The sequence below is a fragment of the Coptis chinensis genome, chromosome 2 (genome assembly GCF_015680905.1).
Source record: "Coptis chinensis isolate HL-2020 chromosome 2, ASM1568090v1, whole genome shotgun sequence".
Taxonomy (NCBI): domain Eukaryota; kingdom Viridiplantae; phylum Streptophyta; class Magnoliopsida; order Ranunculales; family Ranunculaceae; genus Coptis; species Coptis chinensis.
Window position 1 is genome coordinate 53,098,909 of NC_141457.1, and position 12,229 is coordinate 53,111,137.

General features: G+C 39.2%; 1 pseudogene; it reads right to left on the minus strand.

Moving 5' to 3' along the window:
- Positions 1–10,973: 10,973 nt before the first annotated feature.
- On the minus strand, positions 10,974–11,873 carry LOC147516556 (hevamine-A-like; annotated as a pseudogene).
- Between the last annotated feature and the right edge of the window lie 356 nt (positions 11,874–12,229).

Here is a 12,229-nt window from a genome sequence, read left to right on the forward strand (position 1 = left end):
TTTAAGAGAAATTGGAAATCCCATAAATTGGATTGACTGATAAAGAGAGAGAGGGTAGAAGATGCCTTTTGGAGCACGATGATTTGGAAAGGTGTGGGGCTTCGTAAAAAGTCTGTGAGCTGCAAGGAAGATGAGAGGAAAGGCAAGGTAAGCGTTCCACTTTGGAAGTGATGGCACATGATATGGCAATCTATCTCAATATGTTTAGTCCGTTCATGAAAGACAGAGTTATGAGCAAGTTGAATGGCACTTTTATTGTCACAATACATAGGAGTGGGAGCAATAAGAGGTACACCCATATCTTCAAGTAACCAACGTATCCAGACTATCTCAGCGGTAGTAGACGCCATAGCACCATATTTAGCTTCTGTCGAAGATCTAGATATAACATCTTGATTTTTACTCTTCCACGAGATAAGAGAGTCGCCCAAAAAGACAAATAAACCAGTATAAGTGAGATCACCTGCCCAATTAGCATCAGAGTAGGCACGAAACTCCAAGATGAGGTGGAAGGATACAAAAGACTTTGATGGAAAGTGTCTTGAAGATATCAAAGGATGCGTAGAACTGCTACCCAATGTATAGTGGTGGGCAGGCCTCAAACTGACTAACAATATGAACAACATATGCAATGTCAGGGCGAGTGATGGTAAGATAGACCAAGCCACCAACAATAGTGCGATACAAGGTTGGGTCCGGCAAAGAATCACCATCTGAAGATGTCAGGTGGAAGGATAAATGTGTGTTTTATTACTTTTACATTCTTGCATTACAAAAAATGGAAAGACAACTGATTTCGGACCACTTATTATAAAAGGAAAAAGAGCATTATTATATTAACGGTTATTATGAAGACTCTTGAAAAATTTAAGAAAGTCAAAGTAAAGGTCAAAAAACCTATCTTGCTTCGAGATATGAAAAAGAAAAAGCAAAAGCAAAAACATAAAGTAACATAGTGAGGTGTCTTAGCTTGATTATAGAGGGAGAGGGCAAATCAATCTTTGGCAAAAGGTGTAGTATAAATGCCAAAAGTGGGGAGGCACTCAAATGAGTAGACTAAAATCATTTACATTCAAGTTTTGTTCTTTTACTTTTTGTTCTTCAATTCAACTTTTCATTTCAATCTTCAATTAAGTTGTTTTTCAATCTTCAAGTTTATATTCAAGTTGTGTTTCAATCTTCAATACAAGTTTTCATTCATCAATCAAAGTTTTTTTCATTCAATGTTTGTCAAGTTTTAATACAAGGTTGTTTCATTAAAAACAAGTCATGAACCTTAAGGATACTATCTTCCCCTCTTCATAACTCCCATCAATCAATCTCTAAAAATCCATGGTGAACCTCATCAAACTAATCTTTGAATACACACCAATATACTCAACAGGAGATAGCCTTTAAGAGAAAATGCTACCTCTATGCCAAGAAAATAGCACAACGGGCCCAAATCCTTCATCTCAAAGCGATGAGCGAGTTGAAACTTCAATTCTGCAATCCCATGCAAATCATCACCGATGATGATCATGTCATCAACATATAGAAGCAAAAGGATGCGGCTAGCAGATGTGGAGCGAACCAACATGGCTGAGTCATGATCACTAGAGATAAACCCAAGAGAGCCAACCACGCTGAGAGAATTTTTCAAACCAGGCCCTAGGAGCCTGTTTGAGACCATATAATGTCTTCTTAAGCCTGCAAACCTTGCCAGGGTTATGAGAAACACCGGGTGGGGGTGCCATGTAAACTATTTCTTTGAGTTCACCATTCAAGAATGCATTCTTGACATCCATCTGAGAGATATACCACTTTTGAACTAAAGCAATTGCAATTAGAGTGCGAACTGTAGTCATCTTAGCAACGAGAGCAAAAGTCTCCTCATAATCCAAACCATATTGCTGAGGAAACCCTTTTGTAACCAAGCGAGCCTTGTATCTCTCGATGGAACCATCGAACTTAGTCTTGATTTTGTAAACCCAACGACAACCAATTATGCTTTTACCAGGAGGAAGTAGTACCAATTCCCAAGTATCAGTGTGCTGCAATGCCGAGAGTTCTTCAGCCATGGCTTGCTTCCAAAGAGGGTCAAGACTTGCTTCCTTATATGAGGTGGGCTCGGAACGACTATGGATAGATGCTAAGAAATAAGCAAATGAATTAGAGTAACATGAATAAATAAAATCAGGTAGTTGTGTAGACTTACGAGGACAATTTGAATAGCAAATAACAAGAGGGTCCACATCTTCAGGAGGTGCTTGGTAGGCCGCAGGAGGGGGTAAGGCATCAATATCTAATGGGGGTGGAACCTCAACAACATTAATTGGAGGCAAATCATTAGGAATATGCAAAGGAGGATGACTCACATGGGGGGAAGTTGATACAATAGTTGGCAAACTATCAACATCATTCGGAAAAGGGTCGATATGAATGAGATCCAACTTAGTCATATTGTGAGAGTTAGCAGGAATGGAGAAAAAAGGAATGTGCTCAATGAAGAAAACATGACACGAAACATACAATTTTTGTGCAACGGGATTAAAGCAACGATAGCCTTTTTGGCCCTCACCATACCCAAGAAAAACACAAATAGCATATCGTGCAGATAACTTACTACGCTCAGCATGAGGTCGAAGCACAAAACAAGTGCAACCAAAAACTCTTAAGGTAGAGTACTCGGGTGCATGTTCGTACAAATTTTGGAATGGAGAAATGCCAGAATTTTGAGCTGTAGGGATCCTATTAATCCAGTGAACAGTAGTGAGAACTGTTTCTCCCCAAAAAACACTAGGGACATAAGCAGATAATAGATCGAAGAGAACGAGTTGTCTCAACAATATGTCGATGTTTCCTTTCAACAACACCATTTTGTTGAGGAGTGTCAGTACAAGAGGAATGGTGAATAGTTCCATCAAAAGCAAGTAAAGTAGAAAAGTCATTAGAGGTATATTCACCACCCAAATCACCTCTAAAACATTTAATTGTAGTCGAATGTTGTGTTTTAACTAATGCTTGACATGCTATTAAAATAGAAAGAAAATTGGAATGTTGTTTCATAAGATAAACCCAACAATAACGAGTATAATCATCAATAAAATAAACATAGTATCTAGACCCACCCTCCCCTCGTGGTAATAGGAGTGGGTCCCCAAACATATGAATGTACCAAATCAAAAGGTGCACTAGAGACAGAAGTACTACTATTAAAAGGTAATGTAGAAAATTTAGCAAGTTTACAACCACTACAATCAGAAATGTCATGAGCATGTAAATTGCTTAATGCTCCAGTGGAAGCCAAAAATCTCAAACGAGGAAAATAAACATGCCCAAGACGAGAATGGCATATCTAAAAGTTAGAGGATTTGGGACCTATCGGAAAAAATAAACATGCCCAAAAACATACAATCCGCCTCTCTAGAATGGCATATATAAAAAGTTAGAAATGAACAAAGTACCCGAGTTTGGGACCTATGACTTCGCCTCATGAAGATTTAAATCGACACTAGGCTTTAAGCCGCCACATTTTTCTCCGGGACTCTGATAACCGCGAAATTTTGGTTTTGGTATAAAAACAAAATCTTTTCCAAAACCAAGAAACAAGAGAGCAATTCTTTGTGAGTTGAGTGTTCATTCTTTGTGAGTGAATTGAGAGACTTGTAATCAATCCGACATCTAGTAAAGCTTGGAACTCGCGGTGTGGACGTAGGCAAATTGCCGAACCCATATATCTCGTCTTGTGGTTTGTTCTTCTTTTACATTAATTGTTTTACTTCATATGCTTGTTATTTGATATTGATCCTGGATATTGCTTGAGGGTGTTGAAGAAGTCTTGTCTAGTTTGAAGGATCGAAATTGAACAAAGTACCCGCCTTTGAGTATTCACATCACACACAATTGACCAACATAAATTCAATTCAATTTAAGTTGAGGAATACAATAAATATCATAAATAGACAAGTGAGGTGACATGATAGAACCAACACTTGCTAATGACATATGGTTACCATCAGCAGTTACAACAGGACTAGATGATGTAGATGGGTGTAAAGATGCAAAGGAAGGGTATCATATGACATGTGATGTGAGGCACCCGAGTCAAAAATCCAAGTGGATGGAGATATACTTGTGGATCCAAAGGATGAAAAACCTAGGGAAGCGGAAGTGGGCATGGCATATGCATGTGTTTGCGTGGTGAAGTACCTCTAAAGTTGCTCAGGAAGTATATCTATGAATGAAATAGAAAAAGAGGACTCTCCATGTCCGAGAGAGCTATGTGGTGGCACAACTGCTGCAGTACGAGACTGTGGAGGCCCTTGAGGTCGCTGTTGTGGTTGTCCAACTCTCGGCATATATGAGTGTTGTGGCACAAATGATGGTCGTGGCACAGATGAATGTTGTGGAATAGACGAATATTGCTTTGCTCGATTCAATAGTATAGGATAGTCAACCTTCCAATGACCTGGCTGTTTGCAAAAACTGCACTCATCACTACCAACCCTCCAATTTTGCTTATTATGTGAACGAGTTGGTCGAAAGGGAACTGCCATAACTGATGGTGTAGGCACTGGTGGACTGCCCTTTCCAGCTTGTGACTTGAGACGCACCTCCTAAGCCAAAAGCTCACTAACTATACAATCAACACTAGGACGTGGGTTACGATAAAGTATGGATCGTAGCCACGAAGCCCCTCAAAGTCAAGACGAAGTGCCAGCAAGAACTGAACCAGGCATTGTGACTTTCTACGAGCAATGTATGGGGAAAATGCTTGAAGCTCAGCTGACTCTGTGAGAACTAGCTGATCCCAAATGCGACTCATAATGGAGTAAAATTCCTGAATACTCATATTACCCTACACAACCTCTCGGACCTGTGATTCCAATTGATATTCCATAGCAAAATTAGCTTGTGTGAATAATTTTGCTAAATGGTCCCAAACCTCTTTGGCGTTTTCATACTTAGCCAATTGAATACCAATAGAGTGCTCAATGAAATTATTGATCCAAGTTATAATTTTAGAATTATCAATTTCCCAAGTCTCCAAGTTGTCTATATACTTTGCATCGGTAAGGTCGGAGGGCTTAAAAGCAATGCTGCTAATGTAGCTCCACATCCTCTTTCCCTTCAAAAAGTTTCTCATAACATAGCTCCAATATGAGTAGTTCTTGCTATCCAACTTCACACTAATAGGTTGGAGTGAAACTTCTCTTGCCATTCTTAACATACTCCAAATGCAATCAAATAAATATTTTGCCAAACTCAACAACCAACAATTGAAATATTCTACCGAACTCAACAACCAAAGAAAATCAAGTTCTAAAGTCATAAGCTTTACAGACCAGAAAGATGTTGCCCAAAACAAACTCAAAGAGACAAACTTTGGTACCAAACTCAACCAATTAGGAGATATTCGACGAGCTACACTATCAATGAACAAGAAAGAAGGAACTCCCACATCAACTTGTATAAAATTGATTCACATACACCAGGACCGAAATGCTCCAATACCATGTTAACATACTACTTACAAGCCTGCTAAGTAGAAAGCTAAGAGCATCTTTAGCAGAGCAACCAAAAAAACACCAAAATTTTGAACCAAACCAAACACCAAACCAAAAAAACACCAAACAACTTTAGGAGCAACATCAAAAACACCAAGTAACTACGCGGTTTTGGCAAAACCGCGCCATATAGCCCACGCGGTTTTGCCAAAACCGCCACTAAAGCCCAACTGACAGGCCCAAGCCCATGCAGTTTTGGCAAAACCGCGCAGTGTTCTCAAAGCCGCGTGCTACTTCTATATATACAGCACCAAAGCCGCGCGGTTCAGTCACTTTCACCTCTTCTCACAATTATAAAATCCTCTCTTTAGTTAAAAAAAAACAAAACCTACCTAAAGTCTTAAAATTTGATATGGATCATTTTGAACCTTTCGACGGTGATGATTGACAGTACATAGACGACATTGGCGATGAGGAAGTAGAATACGGTGGGGGAGAAGACAGTGGGGAAGAAGAACCCGAGGATGTCGCGCCGGCTGATAGACATCCTTATGTACTGGAGTATCAGATGAACGACTTTGATTGGCAATTTGCACATGGAGAAGCACTTGATATGGAAGTTGTGTCTTCTACACGATATACAAAACACGGTCGAAAGTCAGTGGCTAATACTCGTAATTAATTAATTAGTTTTGATTAAATATTTTGAATATTAATTAGTTGAGTTGGACCAATTAATTATTTATCTTATAATGCATTATTTTTTTTTTTATAATATCAGCATGTTATTGACTATCGAGTTAGATCGGATTTACTTGGTGTTAGAGAGTGGTGGAAGGTTATTAGGAGTTTGGATAAGTTTGTACATATTAGAGATAGTATTTTGTATACACCTTTGGGTATTTTGATTGATACGGATTATGAGAAAGCTGATTGGGCAGGGTCATAGCTTTAGTAGAAAGATGGTGGAGTAGAACTCATACATTTCATTTTCCTTGTGCGGAGTTAGGGTTCACACCACTAGACTTCACTATGATTTCTGGGTTGAGTATCGGTATAGGCCAACCGATACCTTTTCATACAAATTATGAGAATATGGATAGTATGCTTGTAAGTTTTCCTCGTTTGGGTGCGGATGCTTATGATTCTTCTGGGATTAAGCTATCTCATATTAAGATTGCATATATGGAACCCCTCTTGCATCCTGATACACGAGCGGAGTTAGCTTTGACTCGCTCTACCGGTAGTGAGGGTGTCCGACAAGATGTTAGGGCTTTTTTATGTTTTTTATTAGGCATATTTTGTTTCCCAATAGTCATTCTACAGTACGACTGGGATATTATGCTTATGTATCTAATTTGCATACTATGAGAGATTATGACCTGAGTAGCTCAGTATATGCCACATTGATATCGGCGTTAGATAAATCTTCAAAGACATTCGAAGTAGAAGTCCCCGATTGCGGATTCACGGGACTTTTAGAGATTTGGTTTTATGAGTACTTTCAATGTCTTTGTCCTAACATAGACAAGATTGCCGATACTTGCCCTAGATTTGCTAGTTGGTCGGGCCTCACTTTGACTCGTAATGCAGGGCAGATTAGGAATAATATCTGTATGGCTCGTGCTCGATTGATATTAGATCATTGTCATCTATTGAATGGAGACCTTGGCGTTTGTCTCGCCTTTGACGATCCAAATTGACAAAGATGCTTGTGTGTTGTCACGTCACGAGTTGTTTTTTTGTCGCGCGGATCTGCCGGTTTGGTATTGTGGGCGGATGATGTTGGAGGCGGATGACCGGGCGTTATGGAGTTCCATGTGCTCCCATGCCGGATGATAGTGATGCAAAGTCGTGGGGTAGAATTCAAGTTCATGAAGTTCATGCCGGTGGTGGTCCTTGGCCGATCGTCTTCTTTTGTTGTTGAAAGCGATCACGATCAAGATTATAGATGGTGGAACCGTGTGTCTCTATGGGTCCGTTGTTGCCTCCTCGTTGATCGAGCAGCAACTTCGAAGTTTGTGGGCTGGAAGGGATGAGGCGTGAGCTACGTGATTCCTCATCCGCCCATAGCTGTTTACAACCCACAACCTCTAAATGCATATCAACCACCCGGTTCCCGCCAAGAATCCTCAGATGTTTGCCGTGTGTGGACCTGATGGGGAGCCTACTTATATTTCCATTCCTGAGGTGCCTCATGCTCGTTTCTCTGAGTTAGAGCCGCATATTGATCAATATACCATGGTGAGTTTAATTGTTTTATTTATCTTCTTCATTATATATATAATATGTACTCACACTGTATTTTCTTGGATTTTCAGGCTGAGGTTCGGGAAAGATATGAGAACCGTGTTCTTATGTTTGATGGGATGAGGGACTGCCTGTATCATTATAGCCAAGAAAGAGAGGAGTCATATTCTCGGACATATCGCCAATCCCAGCAAGTATGATGACAGACTTCGGAAAGCGATATGAGGATATGCAGCAAGTGTACACGCAAAGAACATTAGGGATATGAGAACTTCAGTGAAGTAGTTAACCTCCGTCGCGCATGAGAGAGATCATCGATCTCGATTAGGAACTTAGAGGAGCAAAATTGAAACGTCAAATAGAGAGAGAGAGGGATCAAGTGGTAAGGGGCGAAAGAAGAGCTAAATAAATTTGATGTAATATGATAGGTTTTGGATTATTTTGGATATTATATGATTATATCATAATCATAGATTTTGGACTGCATAATCATAATCATAGGTTTTTAATTTCTTTAATTTTTTCAATTTTGAATTACAATTTTGAATTTCTTCAATTGCACAAATGTTAATTTCTTAACTTCTATGCACAACTCATAATTTTTCAAGTTTTATGCACCACAGTTCTAATTTTCAGAAAAAACGCACGCGGTTTTGGCAAAACCGCGCCCATTGAAGCCCAAGCCCACGCGGTTTTGCCAAAACCGCGTCATAGAAGCCCATTTAGCAGCCCAAGCCCACGCGGTGTTGCCAAAACCGCGTGAGTGATTTGATACAGTACCAAACCTGGAACCAAATATTGGTCGATTTGGTGTTTGGTTTGGTGTTTTTTTGGTATTTTCATCAACATGTAGTTCTCCGAAATTTGAAAAACACCAAATTCTTGATATCACTGCTAACGATGCTCTAAGGCTTCTCTCATCAATCTAGATCAGAACAATTCAATACAGTTTTGATGTGGCTTATATAGCCTTACAGTTGAAATACCCAGTGATTCTAAAAAATGTTAGGCGGTAGTCGGGCGGTGGGAGAGCGCCTAGGCCTTCTAGGCAATGCCTACACGGGCTAGGCGCTAGGCGGTTTTTTTTCCTAATATATCTTGTAATATATATAGTAATACACACATATACTACAAGAAATTAAGAAAATCATTTACCATAACTCAAAAAATAAACACTAACAAAAATACTTATTACAAAAATGCGTAATAGTTTAAGAATATCGATTTCATAAATAAACACACTATTTCTTATAGTGACATATAATTTACATTAGACTTTAGTCTTTTACACTCATTCAAATCTTAAGACTACACGGGCCTTTAATTTTCGACATTTAATCATTCAAAAAAAAAATGACTAGATCGCCTAGAGGCCAATTAGTCCGCCTAGTCTAGACCGATTTTTAGAACAGTAGAAATACCTAAACTACCCTTATATGGTATTAGCTAGACATGCTACATACTTTAATAGGCGGAGCTATAGCCATTTCGATCATCATTATATTTATTCCATAGCATAATTCCTCCATATTTACAAGAACTCTTAATTGTTGGAAGAACACAAGACTTTAGAACACTTGTAGGAATGAATCCACTTCCAGGAGTTCCAGCTACTGTCGGAGCAGCTGGTAGGCCCATTAAGAACTTGGTTGCTGGAATTGTTGAAGTCCATTGTTTCCACGAGCTTATAAGATTTCTCACACTACCAGAACTATATTGGCAAGGACCATTGTCATAGAATTGCACCCAAACATAATCAAACACTCCAATTTTTAGCGCACAATCTAAGTAACTACGTAAGCATTAGGGGCCCCAACACTTGCATTGCTTAAGAGCACATCAAATGCCGCACCTTTAGTGAATCAAAATCAATGAACTACTGTTAAGCTAAAAAGAAGCAAAAGGATCCTAGAGTATTCTTCTGGAGAAATAGAACCTACTCTTGCAATGATGAAGAAAGTAAAGTCCCTAATAAAAAATAAAAGGATGAGATCTCTTGAAGACTACACCAAAGAGCTTTTGGATGAAACTCTTGGACGCAGTTATGTGTGTTGTGCGTGCTTGTGAAAGTTTCTTTTGTAACTATGAGAAAACACAAACTCATCTTAGGAAGGATCATCCTAAGATAGTAAAGGAAATCATGACGAGAAAGTAAGATATCACCACTTTCGTAGGTTTTTTATGCTTGTCAAGTGTGTCATCTCTTTATGTTAGGCTTGAATTGAAGTAGCGAGTAAGCTCATGTATGGTTTGATGCCCGTTGAACTTGTAAGTTTACTTTGTTACTCCCTTTAATGATCTAACTTTAAGGGGGTTTGGAAGGTTTTACCTTTGGCTATAAAACAGGTCGGGGTCTGCCTTAACCCCAGCTTAATTTTTCAAAAACAAAACAAAAAAAAAAACATCAGGCTTCGGGCTCCACGGCATTATGGAGCTGCAGTCAAATAAACCTTCATTCCTGGCCTACTGTAAGCCTTTAAGTAGTTAGGAAGAAGTTCCCAATTTTCTTTGGAACCTATTTCAATATCAAAGTCAATTGGATTTAAGACTCTGCTACCAAGTGGACGTGACGCCGAATGCCTACCTAAGAAGTTAATGTATACGTACCGTGCCACATTTTTAGCATCGGAAGCAGACTGCAGAGGCAATTGAGTAGCTACCGTATGCACCACCAATGGAAAGCGTCACCTTAACGCCAAGTCTCTGACAAGTTCGTATGCCATTACTGGTAACTCTGCATCCTCTATTAGCGGGGTTACAGTGACCAGCTAGATTGATCTCAGGCGTACAACCATTCCCAAATTTGTAGGGAAATCAATGTTTATCTTCGTAGCCAAAGTAAGCCAAGTTACATAGCCGCTATATATCTTCGTAATATTTTTGGAGACCTTGACCTTGACTCCTTACCGGCGTTACAGCAAGAAAGACCCAAGATTTTAACTAATTTACTGGGTTAAAACTGCTGCCTGCTGGCTAGCAAGTTCGACTTTGAATTTATTTGGTCGTTGGAATTGTTATTTGGTCCAGGAGAATATATAGGATTCCAGGAGCCGTAGAATTGCACTGAAATATAATCGAATAGGCTAGTGATATGAGTGCAGCCTTTATCAATTTTAAAGAACTTGTGTGGTGTTTTGACAGAAAAATAATAATAATAATAAAATAAAGGTCAACATCTTATCAGTATACTTATTTAGAGTACTAATGGTGCTATATATGCAGAGATTTACCAATTCATACACTTGCCATAATGGCGGAACTATAGCCACTTTGATCATCTTAGTATTTATTCCAGAGCATAATTCCTCCATATTTACGAGAATTCTTAATTGTTGGAAGAACACGAGACTTGAGAACACTTGCAGGAAGGAATCCACTTCCAGCTGCTGCCGGAGCAGCTGGTAGACCAATAAAAAACTTGGTTGCTGGAACTGTTGAAGTCCATTGATTCCACGAGCGTATAAGATTGCTCACACTACCAGAACTATATTGGCAAGGACCATTGTTATAGAACTGCACCCAAACATAATCAAACACGCCCGTATTTAGCGCACGGCCTAAATAAGCATCAGGCATGGGGCATTGTGGAGCTGCAGTCAAATAAACCTTCTTTCCTGGGTACCTATAAGCCTTTAAGTACTTAGCAAGAAGATCCCAATTTTTTGTGGAACCTAATTCAATATCAAAGTCAATTCCATTTAAGACTGCGCTACCAAGCGGACGTGACACCGAATGCCCACCTAAGAAGTTGTTATATAAGTACCGTGCCACATTTTTAGCATCGGCAGCAGAGGCAATTGAGTAGCTACCGATTCCACCACCAATGGAAAGCATCACCTTAACGCCAACTCTCTGACAACTTCGTATGCCATTACTGGCAACTCTGCATCCTCCATTAGCGGGGTTACAGTGACCAGCTAGATTGCTCTCAGGCGTCTGCCATTCCCAAATTTGTTTAGGAAAGCAATGTTTACAAATTATATACTTGCTTGTTGCACAAGTTTGGGCTGAAGTTCCTTCATTGCTACTTTGGCCCCAATAGATTGCAATACCACCAGCAAGGCATCTATTAACTAGTGTGAAAAGTAAACTGAGTGAAAAGACTAGAGATAGTGATGAGTATTGGTTAGCCATGTTGGGATAGTTACTTGTTGCAAGTTTTCTGGTCTATTTATAAATGAAAAAACGGCTTTCCATGGTACATTTTGAAACTCAAGTTCAAGGGAAATAAGCAGTTAGAGCCGTCCCTTAACATGGGGGTAACATATATAATGTACTTGGTAATTAAAATATAATTTGAGATCAAGTCAACTATGACATAAAATGTTAGGGTTAACGAATATTATCCTCCATTAGATGAGCCAATTAGAATTTTCTTCAACTAGATGGAAAATTAGGGTCTCCTCTCCAAATACACACAAAAAAAAATATGATTAACTAAAGTTGACTTTTTTTTTGTGTGTTTTAGAAGGAAGACCCTAATTTTCCCA